This window comes from Chrysemys picta, chromosome 3 (genome assembly GCF_011386835.1).
Source record: "Chrysemys picta bellii isolate R12L10 chromosome 3, ASM1138683v2, whole genome shotgun sequence".
NCBI lineage: Eukaryota > Metazoa > Chordata > Testudines > Emydidae > Chrysemys > Chrysemys picta.
Genome location: NC_088793.1, coordinates 194,903,259 through 194,918,811, shown reverse-complemented (window position 1 = coordinate 194,918,811; position 15,553 = coordinate 194,903,259). Strand labels below are relative to the sequence as shown.

Sequence of the window (15,553 nt, the reverse complement as noted above, 5' to 3'; positions counted from 1 at the left end):
CTTCTTCAAGTGATTGTTCATGTCCATTCCAAGCACGCCTCGTTGCTCGGTGTCGAACCCGGGTACCAGCTGCGGTGCTGCATCCCGAGTCTGCACCGGCCATGCAGCCTGAGTACCGTGTGCTGCAGGCCCTCGTAGAGGGAGAGGGGATAGATGAAGGCCCTCTTCAAGGGATCTCTTCCTCCTCATCTCCGGACAAGGCAGTAGCGGGAACTTCAGCGGCACCGGCCCTGGAGGACAATAGGATCCTCCAACAACTGCTTACTCAAGCAGCCCAAAGCCTCTCAATCCAGACTGAAGAGATCGAGGTGGACACGGATCCGGTGATTGATATCCTGACCCCGTCCGGCCCATCCAGGGTAGCCCTACCTCTCATAAAGACCATTACGGACACAGCCCGCACCTTGTGGCAAACCCCTGCCTCATTGGCCCCTACGGCCAAAAGGACTGAGAGGCGATATTTCGTTCCAACCAAGGGCTATGAACATCTTTATACACACCCTCCCCCGGACTCCCTAGTGGTGGATGCCGCCAACCAGAGGAAACGCCAGGGTTTTCAGGGGGCTATGCCTAAAAATAGAGAGGCCAAAAAGTTGGACGTGTTCAGGTGCAAAGTTTATTCAACGGGGGGCCTGCAGTTGCGCATTGCCAATCAGCAAGCCATAGTGAGCCGATATGGACACAACACGTGCTCGACTTTGTCTAGGTTCCCGGACCTCCTTCCGCAGGAGTCGTGAACTGAGTTTTCAGCCCTGGTTGAGGAGGGAAGATTGATTACCCGGGCTTCCCTACAGGCGGCCCTGGACGCGGCTGATTCAGCTTCAGGCACGTTGGCGACTGGTCTGGTCATGAGGCGTGGAGCCTGGCTTCAAGTGTCCGGCCTCCCTCACGAGGACCAACAAACGATCCAGGACCTCCCTTTCGAAGGGCTTACGCTCTTCTCGGAGAAAACCGATAAGAGGCTTCATAGCCTAAAGGACTCACGGACCACTCTCCGTTCACTAGGCCTCCACACCCCTGTCACTCAGCGTAGACAGTTTAGGCCACCGCAGGCCCCTCGGCCGTACCAACCTCAAAATCGAGGGGATGCCTCGCGCAGAAGGCCAAGGACGGGCAGGAGGAGGCAACAACAGCAGCCCTTCGGCCAGTCTTCTACCCAACCAAGGCCTACACAGGGGCCTAGACCACCATTTTGATGGCTCGGTCGAGGATGACCTACTGGTCAGAACTCTGGATCCTACCAGCCTTACCTTTTCATCACGTCTGTCACCCTTCTATCGTGCGTGGGCACAGATCACGTCCGATGCTTGGGTGCTTTGCACGGTAATCCGTTTTTTTTGTCAATTGTTAGAAATTACTTCCTGAAGTAATTGCGTTCTGTACGCAAAAGTCCCATAATGCGAGGGCTTCCCGGCAAAGGGGAGAGGAGCGAGCACCACCCTGTTTGTTGATATAGAACATCGTTGGAGTATTGTCCATCAGGACAGAAACGCATCTGCCTGCCAGCTGGGATTTGAAGGCTATGCATGCGAGGCGCACAGCTCGTAATTCCCTGACATTGATGTGGAGCGAAAGATCCTCTCGTGACCAAAGGCCTTGGGTTCTGAGGTCACCCAGATGTGCACCCTATCCCCGATCCGATGCGTCCATTACCAGGGAGAGGGAGGGCTCGGGGTCGAGGAAAGGAACTCCTGCGCAGACCACCCGTGGGTCGAGCCACCATTGAAGGGAGTCCAGCACCTGCCGAGGTAACGTCACCACCAATTCTAGGGAGTCCCTGACTGGCTAATAAACCCATGCCAACCAAGACTGGAGTGGGCGCAGTCTGAGTCTGGCGTGTCTCACCATGTAGGTACATGCTGCCATGTGCCCTAGTAATTTGAGGCAGCTTCTTGCTGTGGTGGGGGGGTAACGTTGGAGGCCGAGGATAATGTTGGATATAGTCCGGAATCTGGCATCTGGGAGATATGCTCTGGTGTGGGTCGAGTCCAGAACTGCTCCTATGAATTCGATTTTTTGGGTTGGAGATAGTGTGGACTTGGCCTCGTCGAGTAAGAGGCCGAGCTCGAGGAAGGTTTGCCTGGCAAAGACCACCTGAGCCTCCACTTGCGCCTTGGACCTGCCCTTGATGAGCCAATCATCCAGGTAGGGAAACACCTGGATCCCGTGCCTGCGTAGGAAGGCAGCTACGACTGCCATGCACTTCGTGAAGACCCTTGGGGCTGCTGACAGACCAAAGGGCAGAACCGTAAATTGTAGATGAGCGTTGCCCACGAGAAACCTTAGGTAACGCCTGTGCCGAGGGATTATCGCAATATGAAAGTATGCGTCCTTTAAGTCGAGGGCGGCATACCAGTCTCCTGGATCCATGGAAGGAATGATGAAGGACAGGGAGAGTATGCGGAACTTGAGCTTCTTCACAAACTTGTTGAGACCGCGCAAGTCTAGAATGGGTCTGAGGCCCCCTTTCGCTTTCGGTATTAGGAAATATCGAGAATAGAAGCCCTTGCCCCGTAGCTCCTGAGGAACCTCCTCTACTGCCCCTGATGCAAGGAGGGACTGAACTTCTTGAAGTAGAAGTTGCTCATGAGAAGAGTCCCTGAAGAGGGACGGGGAGGGGGGCTGGTGGGGTGGGAGGGAGGAAAACTGGATAGAATATATCCTTCAGGAAGTCAACCCAACTTTTCGTTGCTGTGGCCGACAGGATAAAAGGGCTCCCGGTCACGTCACAGTGAATTTCGGCTTGGATCAGAACCTGCATCCGGGAGTGCTACAGTCGGGCCAATATACCAGCCCCGCCAATCACGACCCACTCCACAAGAGCGCAGGCCTCTTCCGCTGCGTTCCTTGCCCCAGTCCTGACGCAGGAAATTTGTAGAGCGGCCACCTGGTCCTCAATCCACACCTTTACGGCGCACTATGCCATCACACACCAGGCCAGAGATGATGCTGCCTTTGGCCGCGCAGTCCTCCAGTCTGCAGTAACCTCCGACCCCACCGCCTAGATTCGGGCTTGTGAGTCACCTGCTTGGAATGGACATGAACAATCACTCAAAGAAGAAAAAACGGTTACTCACCTTCTCGTAACTGTTGTTCTTCAAGATGTGTTGTTCATGTCCATTCCAATACCCACCCTCCTACCCCTCTGTCGGAGTATTGGCAAGAAGGAACTGAGGGGGTGGAGGGTCGGCTGGCCCCTATATACAGTGCCATGAAGGCGCCACTCCAGGGGGCGCTGAAGCCGACCCTACGAACGCTGCTATAGTAAAATCTTCCGGCTTGCGTGCATGCGGCGAACACACACTTGCTTGGAATGAACATGAACAACACATCTCGAAGAACAACAGTTACGAGAAGGTGAGTAACCGTTTTTTTTGTCAATGTTAACAAAACCAAACCAAAAAAGGCTGTTAACTGAACAGCTCTACCACCTTAGGAGTTTGGAGCAGGAACCTGAAATGTTGCAAAGGGATAGTCTGGGGTTCAGAGTATCTCTTGCTGCACCATGAAAATCTATCCAGACTTGGGTCAGTTATAACCCCCTGAAAAACATCATTTGCACATACACAGTAGAATTTATTTAACACTTGTCCTTTAATGCTCTGAATGTTCCAACTACATGGTGTATGCTTCCAAATCTTACTGAAGTGCCCTTTAGTCTGGGGAAAGGTAAACTGGCTGGGAATCACCACAAGCATAAATTCAAGTCTTATCTCTTCAGCTGATGGTATTAGTGAATCTGTGCACTTCAGAAACCTTATCACTGAACAAAACTTCATAACCCTACCTCAGAAGACAGGCAAGTGTCATTACCCCCTCATTTTGCGGATAAGGTAACAGAGAAGTTGCACAAGGTCATTTTTGGCAGATCTTGGAATAGACCCAAGTATCATTCACTTAGTGACTGTGCCTGTTAGAATAATGTGTCATTAACATGCTTAGCTGTAACCATTGTTCTAACTATTAGATCATTCTCTCCTCCCAGAGACAGGAAGAGAACACACAAATTCTTATTCTCAGCATTCCTTTGTGTCTATCAAATAACTGTAGTAGGCCAGTATGATGGTCCGGTTGGGGTTCAGAGGTGCAATCCAGACCAGGTAGGGGTTGTATTACCACTTGCCCTGTAACCATGGGTGTCTTACAATGCTTTGCTGCAGGCTACCTTGTCCAGATGGTCCCAATCCTTGCTATAGCTCAGCAGTTCTCAAACTTTAGTATTTCCTTCTCTGATGTATCTGGAGCCATTATTTCCTCCACAAAGGGTCCCCAAATGGTTTGAGCAGCTATATAGTCCTCCATGAGGCCAGTGGCCTTAGCTAGGGTTACTGGTTGGTGTCTACAAACCTAGTCTTGGCCAGTGGGTGGAAGAATCTGTATTAACTATTCCAGGACTATGAGTTTGGCTATCTGGGGTCCTGTTTGAGACTCTAGTTTTGACCATCACCAGCAGAAGTCGAAGTCCTTAAGCCTTTGAGTGATCATCTGGGGCTGTATCTGGGAAGGGGGCGGGGTGAAGGTAGCACTTGTGGCGAAAACGCTGGCAGTAGGCCTCTTCATCTAGGCCTAGCCTGTCCAATATGGATGCCTTCACCTGCTCGTAGTTCTTGGCTGCTGTGTTGTCCAGTTCCCGGTATGCTGCTTGGGCTTCCCTAATGAGGAGTGGGGCAAGAGAGATTGCCCACTTGGCAAGTGGCCAGCGTGAAGCTGTGGCTACCCTCTCAAAGGTTATCAGGAATGATTCTGGGTCATCACCTTTTGTCATCTTGGGGAGCGTCAGGGCTGGAAAACCTCCCTGAATTAAGGGGGACGCGTTTCTCATAGGTACAGAACTTTGAGGTGGAGTGGCTGCTACTACTTCGGCCACCCATTGTAACAACTGGTGCTGATGGGCTGCCCTCTGTTTGACTGCTGCTGTTGTCTCTGTTGTTGTTGGGCTTGTGAGTCTGCCAGCCATTGCAGGAGCTGATTCACCTCCTCCATAGTTCTGTGGTATATACAGAAGAAGAGAGAAGAGGTTTTGTTTTGTTTTTGGCTCCCCTTTTTTGCAGGGATGGTCAACTGCACAAACCCCACTTCTGGTACAATGTTGTCACTGGCTCTTGGTGTGGTCTTTTGCAGGGCACCTGCTGCTTCTCACTGGTCCGTCTTAGTTTGTCCCCAATCAGGGTGGTACTTGGACGCTCACTTCTAATTGAGTCTAGCAGTCAGCCTTAGTCTCTTGGTTGTATTTGTGGAAGCAGCCTGGTGCAGGGGCATGGCCCCTTTGCTGTTTCAGGCTTTTCTGCCTCCCCTTCCATCTCTGTACTGTCCCCTTTATAGCAGGCCATGTTTTTCCTGTTGGCTGCAGCTGTGGGTGCCTGCCACTCTGATTGGCAGCTGTGTAGCTGCATGGGGGTGTGGTCAAGTTGCTTGCCTGTAAACAAGAGAGGCTCTCCTCCCTCTTCTGTCTATGCTCAATATGAGGTTTGTAAACCCCATTACAACCTTTTCCTTACAAACACAGCACTAAAAAAAAAAAAAAAGTTGGTTTATAGTAAGAATAAAACCAATTTATTAACTATAAGACATAGGTTAAATGATGCCTAGTAAAAAGAATAAAATTAGAAAGGGTTACAAGTGGGGTGACCAGATCACTGACATGAAATATTGGGACATGGGGGGGTGGGAGGGAGACGGAGCAAAAAAAAAAGCTGTTTTGCAGGTGCTGGGGGAATTAGCAGGCCCCGGGCACATACGGCGCGTCCCGCCGCCCTGCAGGGGAAGGAGCCGCTGGAGCGCAGCCGAGCGGGAGAGGCGCGGGGCTCCGGACCCCAGCAGCGGTGGGGGAGAGCGGCTCAGGGCCGCACGAGTGGCCACGTAAAGTTTATTGTCTGGGGTGGGGGGGAGACCCCGGCCGGCCCCTCGCCCTGCCCTGTAGGGGGTAGCGTCCCCGCCCCGTGCCAGCATGTCCCGCCGGCCGCCAGAGGCCAGGTAAGGAGCCGAGTCCCCCCTCCCCCCTCGTCCTGGCTCCTCAGCTGAGCGGCATTCCTCCTCCCTCCCAGGCTTGCAGCTGTAATGCCGGCGCAAGCCTGGAGGAAGGGGGTGGTGGCCGGCTTCCAGTTCCTGGAGCTGGAAGCACCGGGCAGGCAGGCAAGGGGGCTGCTCCCCCAGGAGGGAGATGGGGGGGCTTAGCTGAGGATCCAGGGGGTAGGGAGGACACGGCTCCTTACCACCCCGCTTCAGGGGCGAGGACCGGCCGGGGTCCACCCCAAGCCGATAAACTTTACATGGCCACTCGTGCGGCCCCGAGCCACTCTCCCCCGCCGCTGCCGGGGTCCAGAGCCCCTCCGTCTCCCTCCTGGGGGAGCAGCCCCCTTGCCCGCCCGGTGCCCATACTCACCAGCTCTAGGAACTGGAAGCCGACTACCACCCCCTCCCTCACTCCCAGGCTTGCCGCTGTAATGGCGGCAAGCCTGGGAGGGAGGAGGAATGCCACGTGCTTGGGGAAGAGGCGGGACCAGGGCGGGGATTTGGGGAGGGAGCCAATGGGGGAAGGAGAGGGCGGAGTCGGGGTGGGGGTGGGGCGAGAGCCCTTCCAGGAGGGCAAAATTGATGTGCCCCGCACATCGGTCGGGACACAGGACAAACAAGCAAATATCGGGACAGTCCCGATAAAATCGGGACGTCTGGTCACCCTAGTTACAAGTAAAATAAAAGTGAAGATACATCTAAAAATCGAAAATGTAATTTGTCAAGATACAGGCTTTGTTTGGGATGGTTTCTCTCACCAGTCATTCTTTTTCCCAGCCAGGGCTGACTTTCCCATAGTCAGGACCTTCCACAAAAGTACAAGGTGCTGGCTTTCCTTGTCTTCTTAGGTGGAAGATCTTTGCCTAAGCAGGTTTCCCATCTACATTCAGTTCCAGAGACTTCAGGCCCGCCCCTCCTTGGTTGAAGGACCCATCTTTCTCAGCTTGTAAGAGTTCAGTTCCCTTGTGTCTGGCTAGTGATGGATGCCAAAGATGGTTCTATCCTAGGTTTCGTTTCTTCCTAAGTTAAATTAACTTGTTTCAAGAAGAAAGATGACCTCATACTCTTCTTCCCTTCCTGTGGGCTTCCCAGCCCTCTTTATGTTTTCAGTGTAAATGGGGCTTCCATTGTTTCTGATTCCACCATAGTTAATATACATAGAAGAAAGGAAGATAGCTGTGATATTCACTCCTGTTTGGGCAGACTGTACTGTCTAATATCAATATGTATACATAATTCCTTTTATAGTGTTAAAACATAGATTTCACAATGATATTATTCACCAATGTGTCATTAGCTTTCAGGCAAGATCTCACTCTGTACACTTTTATAATACGTAATACAGGGGTTCTCAAACTGGGAGTCGCAAGGTTATTACATGGGGAGTCACAAGCTGTCAGCCTCCACCCCAAACCCCATTTTGCCTCCAGCATTTATAATGGTGTTAAATATATAAAAAAGTGTTTTTAATGTATAAGGGGGGGGGGGGTCGCACTCAGAGGCTTGTTTTGTGAAGGCTCCCCTGCAGTAATATTATATACAATCAGTTGACTCAATTGCTTATCAGTTGAGGTTCAGCCCTCTGTCTTTATAGACAAGCAAACCTTTGCAACACATTCTTTGAAAAGTAAAACTCAGACCAAGTGTCTCTCTCCTGCTGGTTGTAGATACCATGCTGTCTTCTCCCCCACTTGTTATTGTGAGGTTTGCCTCCACCCCTTGTTAGCTTGATGGGTTGATATGTAAATACATTTTCATTGTCTTTCAAAGTACTTTGGAAGTAACTCCCAGGTGGGGAAAACACATTCCTTTTCTGGGGTAGACCTGCTTACCAACCCCTTGGCATGCCTGATTTAAACACATTGTAGTATAATCATTTCAGCATATATCATAACTCTTAATACACATCACATACATACATCACACAAGAATATTAATGATCAGTAAGTTATTAGTTTTCAAATGATACCACACAAGGTATATTTTGTACAAAGATTATTACAATAGTGTGTCTGGTGTGAATACAGGGCTGCTTAGTGTCAGAGCCAGATCCCAGGACCAGCTCTTATGCGCTTGGCATGCCACTGAGTGCTGGTCCATTTTTGAGGAGCAATTTAGAGCAGTCTCAGATTAGCTCTGAGTAGCACCAGATACAGTGGTCCCTAAGGGTATGTCTACACAGCAAAGAAAAACCTGTGGCTGGCCCATGCCAGCCAATTCAGGCTTACGGGAATTGGGCTGTGGGGCTGTTTCATTGCTATGTAGACTTCCGGGCTCCGGCTAGAGCTCAAGCTCCGGGAACCTTCCACCCTGCAGGGTCCTAGAGCCCAGGCTTCAGCCTGAAAGTCTACACAGCTGTGAAACAGTCCCACAGCCCGAGCCTCACAAGCACAAGTCAGCTGGCACGGGTCAGCCACCACACGTTTTTCTTTACTGTGTAGACATACTCTCTGGGGCTATTCCAACAGCCAGGGATTGCTGGAACACAGCAGTGTTCTGGCCACCCCCTCTATGTCAAGGCTGGTGGAGGTGTGCCTGCTCCTAACACTCCCTGGGAATTTCCTTATACCAAGAAAGCCCCAACAAGATAGTTAAACTGGCTTTCTGTCTTCTTTGTGCTGTCAGTGTTGCACAAAGAAGGCAAAACAGAGGCCAGGATCTGACCAGTTATATCTACAACCTATCAAAGTCATCACCGCTATGGACCCCACTGGTATCAGGATAAGAAGTGATGCTGATAGTCTCGGGGGTGTGAGGTCTGATCACTGAGAGACCCACATAGATATTGGATTTGGGAAAAGGTTGGATGATGAATGTGTGAAAAATTCAAAGTATGTATTCAGTACCTCAAATGTAATTATATAACCTAAGGCCTGCATTGGTTCAGGGATTATCATTCCTATACACACTGGAAACCACAGTGTGTGAAGTATGGCTAGGTTAAAACCAGATGTCAAACATCATCTGCTGTTAAGAAAAATTGTGTTCAACAGCAGTTGTCAATGTCTGTTGTAACTAGTACGGTTTGGTGCACCAGGGAGGATAGGATTTTGTTTCAAATTACTGCTAGCTGACATAGTGCTTGTGCCAGATCCCCTGGCAGGTATTAAGCACAACTTCTGAACACTGTCAATGTGGATATACATTCCAGAGGGAGTTTTTTCCCCTACTTTGTTTACATCGTAAACATCAGATGACAATGAAACACAATCTGAAATCTATGCTGCCTGGTTCTTGAAGAAAAAGTCAATTGCAAAAACGAGAAGCACAGCAAATGATCGATGTATTATTTCCATAAGGACACATTCAAATATAAAATAATCAGGAAGCAAAATGTGCAGCAAGATAAGTGTCCAAAGGCTCTTTGTGGGCAGCTAATGGGTAGGTGCCAGATATAAGTGATCACTGTTTTTCCTAAAACTGTATCCTTTACAGAACAGTACTATAGACAGAAGTTTATTCATATTATAAGTAAATTCAATATGCATGGAAGGGCTCTTGTGTTACAGAAGAACAAAGCCTAAAAAATGACTGTCAGACAAACTAATTTGTCTCTGATACTTTTTTCTCAGCATCATTGACTTGTCTTTTCTCCTCAGTCTTTGCCAGAATGTTTGATATACTTGTTGTGTTCCAAACTGAAACATTTTGATAGCATGGATGATCCAGGAACAAAGAGGTAGAGATGCCATCATCAAGCTTTATATACGTTAAGGATCTCTCTCTTTTGTTGAATTGCAGAAGTCAGGTCAGAGAAGAATAGCAGTAATTTGTAGCAATTGTGATTACATTTTGTCTCTGTGTGCAGCAGTTGAATATTGGGAAAATTCTGCCATTAGACAGAGGCGCAATCACAGTGCTTGCAATAATCATAACATAGCTGGACTTCTAAGGGGCTGAATGACCCTTTCCCAAGCCCCCAAAACCTTTAACAATTAAAAATTAAAGATGAACCTAAAATGTGCTGTGGGTTTGGGAAGTGCCCAGATACTAGCTCTCCAGAGACTATGACAAGGGAGGTAACCAACGCTCAGGTGGGTGCTGAACAGACATCACCAGCCATTGTCCAGCAAGGGAGCTACAATGCAATGGCTCACTTGCACAAGGCCACACCAGGGGAATTGCTCAACATTGCCTGGGGACTCAGCAATGCCCCCCAGACATACCTGGACTTGTGTTCTCCAAGCACATGGCCTAAGGGTATAAAACAGAACACAGTGGCCCCATGCTTCGTCTTTCTCCTTCCCCACCTATGCTGCAAGCAACAAGTGTTATGCTTATAAGAAGCACACGGGATCTTTTTCAGGGGAAAAGGCAATATGCCGCGTTTATTGAAAATACAACAATTAGCATAGGCATTCAATCACACCACACACCCCAAAAGGTTCTGCAGCTGGATCTTATAGTTACCAGTTTTTAGTGTTGCTTGGTCAGTTCTAGTGGCCAGCTGAAATTGCACATGAGGAAGGAGGGAGCTGGGCTCTGTCGAATGCATTCGAAGCATAGGCACCAACTCCATGGGTGCTTCGGGGCTAGAGCACCCATGGGGAAAAATTGGTGGGTGCTCTACATCCACCAGCAGCCAAGCGCCCCGTCCCCCCACCCCAGCTCACCTCCGCCTCCTCCCTGAGCACACCGTCCCCGCTTCTCCTCCCAGCACTTGCCTCCATGAAACAGCTGTTTCATGGCATAACAAGCTGTGGGAGGGAGGGGCGGGGACGAGGCGTGCTCAGGGGAGGAGGCGGGGCCAGTGTGGGGATTTGGGGAAGGGGTCCAATAGGGGCAGGGAGGGGGCAGAAACTTTGGGGAAGGGGTTGGAATGGGGCTGGGGCAGAGGCAGGAGGGGGCCGGGGGCGCACGAGCACCCACTGATGCCAGGAGAAGTTGGTGCCTATGGTTCGAAGCGCCGATGTTGATGCAGAACGAACCCAAAGTCCCATGGCAATACACCCTTTTTTTTTTTATAGTAATAAGTTTTTATACATGTTTTTGGACCTTGCTCTGTTACACCGGAGCTGTTCAAGGTTGCTTTAATCAGCATTATTTGGGTTGTTACTGGGAGCTATTTGCAGCTGTTTCTTATTTTGTTTTTTTGGCTTTACTTTTTATTTTGTTTTTGGGGTGTATGCCTTTGTTTTAGGGTTGTCAATCTGCCATTCGGGTGAAAGTTGGTGCCTCTTGACTTTTCCACTCCCTTTTTGACCATTTGGCCTAGCTGTTTTTTTTAGTTAATTACCCTACATTTTTTATTTACACTAAACAGTAAATAAGGCAATTACAGCCATAAAACTTTTATTCTTTTAAAAACAATTAACACAATTAGTAAAGAATAAACTTAGAACAATTTTTTTTACTAATTCAAAGCTAAATTTCCTCTTACTAGTTAAAACTTGCAAAATGGAATGTAAAGCAAAATAAGCAAAATGGAGTATAATTTTACTTGAGACAATTTCTTCCCGTTAGGCTTTTGGCCTACACAAGGACACTCAGAAGACTGAAGACTCCAACAGAGGGGACTGGGCCAGGTTTCAAGGGTGAAACCTGTATACTTGAACTGCAATATCCATTGGGGTGACGAAAAACTGCTTAATCTAGATGTTGCCCAATCTAACAAGGTTGTGAGTTTAGACTGCATGCTTATGTTTTCTTTTCTTTTGGTAACCACTTTGACTTTTTGCCTATCACTTATAATCACTTAAAATCTATCTTTTGTAGTCAATAAACTGGTTTACCAGTGAGTTTGCCTGAAGTGTTTGGTAAATCTGTTCAGGTTTACAATGGCTGGTGTACATCCACTTTCCATTGATGAAGTGGTGAACCAATTAATAAACTTGCACTGCTTGCAAGATGGTATATTCCTGAGGTACAAGGCTGGGAGCTGGAGGGATTGGAGGGATTTGGCTGATGCCTTTCTCTGTGTGATTCGTGAGTGGCTCTGGGAGCATTCATACAATCTAGCTGGGTGTGGGGCTCCACATGCGGTTGTGCGGAGTGATAACAGCGCCTGGAGGAGTTTGCTTCTTGTTACTAGCAAAGCATTGTGAGAGACAGCCCAGGCTGGAGAGTTAAGGGGGCACAGCGGTCCCACCGGCCCAGGTTGCACCCTGGGGATCCCGTCACAACCTCCTTCTATACCAGGATGCCCATGAAATAAACTTGTCCAGTCTGGCAGATCCTGGCATATACTATTACATTTGCTGACAAGACATAAACACACCTCACCTCTAGCAGTAATACTTAATACAATGATGCGGATACCCATTAAGAGTAATGAGGATTTGGTTTAATTAATTCAATTGTATTATATGAAAGCGTATTTGAGAAGACATAAAACAATACCAAATATGTGGTACTGATCATTTGGTGCAAGGGGACTTATCTGAGGGAACAGGCATCTGGGAAGTGATCCAATATACCCACTGAAATTAATGCAAAGTCTTTCACTGACTTTTATGGTGCAAGATTGGGCTTCTGTGAGAAGTAGGAATATGAAAATGTATGACATGTAAGAGTGAAAGACACAGCCTCATGTATATATCATTCATCTACATTACATATCCTCATAAAAATGTACAAACCCATATATTATAATTTTTATAAATTTAGTTTATTTAGTAACATTCATACAGATTCATATACAGAGGAATGGTGAAACAGATTTCTTATTATAGCTATTTTTAGCAAAGGTCATCATTTCTTTGTTGATGAACAACCTATCTTTAGTTATTCTGATGAAGGGGAGTTGACAGACAAGAGAAAGGATGTGTAGCTTGGAAGCATAACAGGGAATAACAGAGGAGCAGAGTAACTAACCTTTCTGTTTGGACAAGAGAAATGTATTAGACTTGTGGTCTATAGGGAAACCTACTCTTCTTTCTTCCACTAAGAATCAGGAGTCTAAGTCCAGAAAACTATAAAATGTGAATACAGGTAGGGAAGGCTGCTGGATCTGGTGCCCTGGGCTGTTCCCACTGGGTCTGACAGGCCGGGGAAAGGCTGGAAGTCCCTGACTTTTTGTGTCCTTGACTGCAACTGTTGCTGGTTGCTTATGGGAAGGAGTCCCAAAGGTCTGGAAATTTCCAGAGTCTGACCCTGTAAGCTCCTCCCTGATTTAGAACAATTCTCAGAATTGTACTTAACATATGTAACAGTTCCAAAAGTTTTGTAGCTGAGGGCATAGCCAAAACACACATACGAACATACCTTCCTGGACTTTACCTTCCTTACGAAAGGCAGTAATTTTGACAGGAATGTAGTTTAACTAGAAAACGCAGTGGCATACATATTACTATATTCTTGAATAATTTTTTTTAAAGTTCCTATTAATCATGTGGCTATTTGATTTTCTGTTAATGCTTTTCATTAAATTACTGTTGGGCCATGGGAAAACAATAAAGGGACCCATTGCAGAGGAGAAAATTTGATATTGTGAAGACGACCCATCATTTTGTTTATTATAAGAAAGCCTGTTTGGGGTAATGTGAGTTATAAATTCAGCTGCTGACCTTAAAAGTGAGTATTGGACAGTTTGGGCAACTAGTTTTGCTCTTCTGTTCATGATAAAGATGGTAACATAATCCAATCTTAATAACTAACATTTAAATTAAAATGTGACTATTTCTTTAGATTTTTGGGTCAGATTCAGAGCTGTGCTTCATACTTCATCATTGGCACAAAGCAGCCCTAAAAGTTGGCATGGTTAGCCATAATAGGATCTTCTCAGTATAGTGGGATCCTCTGGGGATGTAGTTGACATTAGGGCTCCTACATGATCCCTTCCTCTGTGGCCGATGTGGGGGTGAGCCCAGGGGAAAAGGACATGGGGATGCTGTAGCCATGGACCTGTTAATCCCTGGCTGCCCTAATTTATGTTTGGGGATAGGGCCAATACAGAGCTGGCCCAGGATTTTGGGAGCACAAAGGTGGCTTAAAGCTACTTTTGCCAACTCCCAACTTGCTCTGCATGCTCCTCAGTTGCAACTAAGATCTAGGCCCCTATTTGCATAGTTAATAATAGCTGCTCCCAGCCTTCCAAATAGATCAGTTTTGGTTTTTTTTTCATTTTCCAAACATTCGCAGGTTATAAAGTTGTCAGTCTCAAATCAACACATTGAAATTAAATAACTACTTTGTAAGAAATGCCTATCACTGTGTGTTAACACGCTCCACACTGAGCAGGGAAAAGGAGACTAATATGCATGTGCTTTTAACTTCTGTGGGCTTGGTGAAATATGAACCTAAAAGCAATGAGGAAATGGAAAATGTAAATAAATAATGATGTTTGAAACACAAGTGCTGAACAACCACTGGATCCATTGCATTTATGCCACTGGCGAGAGAGAGCCTGTCTGAGTCTGGAGAGAAAAATAAAAATATTGGCCAAAGCTGCACAATAGGAATTAGCCGGACACTGTGTAACTTTAAGAAGATAAATTTAAGGTCCGGCAAATCTTCTTTTCCTAATGTGCAGAGTGGGGGCAGCTTTAGCATCAAATCAACACAAAGGACTATTCGAAACTGCATTTATGGGGGTCCTGTGATATCTCAGCAATTCCTAGGCTGATCCAATATCCACATGCCAGCAATGGTACACTATGCTAAGGAGACTCATTGCCAATGAAGATCCTCTTTCCAAGATGGGGCAATATGGGGAAGCAACTCCGTGTCAAATCACACTGTCTGGTAGCTTGGATTCTCATAAGTTATAAGCCCTGCCTAGGAAAAAAAAAGAAGGGGGAGCGAGGAGGAAAGGAATGGAGAATACTGTACTGGTATGTAAATGAAGGTCAGCAATAAAGATAAAATTAGCAATCCAATACCCACCATCAAATGTACTCTCTCTATAGTTGGCTCCCCTTATAGCAAAGTCATTCTCCACCCCCAAAACCACTTATCTATGAGGGAAATCCTACCACTACCTTCATGGCCACAGAGGATCTCTTGTCAGTCCAGCTGGTGATTGTGGGAACTCCCTATAGTGCAACTGTACAGAGGAAAAGGTCAAGGAGGGGCATGGGTAGAGTGGGCTCAGGACAGGAAGATTTACTAGTTACATAGATTCCTGTAGAGTTCCACCCTGCAAGTTCGTGGACGCAATAAGAAGAACTGCAAAGACTAGTGCAGCCATAAGGATTCAACAGCTTCCATGGACCAACTCTGTAGCTGCTTCAGGACTTGGGTTGTGGGGGCTCCTCCTCTCCCATCTCCCTGCCTATCTATTCAATATCTGGCCTGGCTACATAGGTGGTTGACTAGTAGGCTTAAGACTTACTCCTATAGAGTTTCATACAGTGTAGATATGTTTTCTATATAAAATTGTGCAGCCCACTGAAAAGGGAATGTTTGGAGACAACATAAAATGAACTGGATTTAATGTTAAATTAAATCACAGAAGAGTTATTGTGCTGATTATTCATTTTCATATTTATCAAATGTTTCCATTTTTTAACCTACCTGAAAATAGTGAATTTCCAGTCATTTGCCCCAGAGTATTATAGAAAGTATGAGAACTGGCTGCACAATTTAGGTCAAGCTTGATACA

At 47.2% G+C, this 15,553-nt stretch overlaps 1 long non-coding RNA gene across 1 annotated transcript in view; it reads left to right on the top strand.

Moving 5' to 3' along the window:
• LOC122174365 (uncharacterized) overlaps window positions 1-11,684 on the top strand; it is a 56,282-nt gene extending 44,598 nt beyond the window's left edge. The window contains exon 5 of the long non-coding RNA XR_010599962.1: window positions 11,476-11,684. This is a non-coding gene — a long non-coding RNA (uncharacterized LOC122174365). The remainder of the gene's footprint in view (window positions 1-11,475) is intronic.
• Window positions 11,685-15,553: the final 3,869 nt, after the last annotated feature.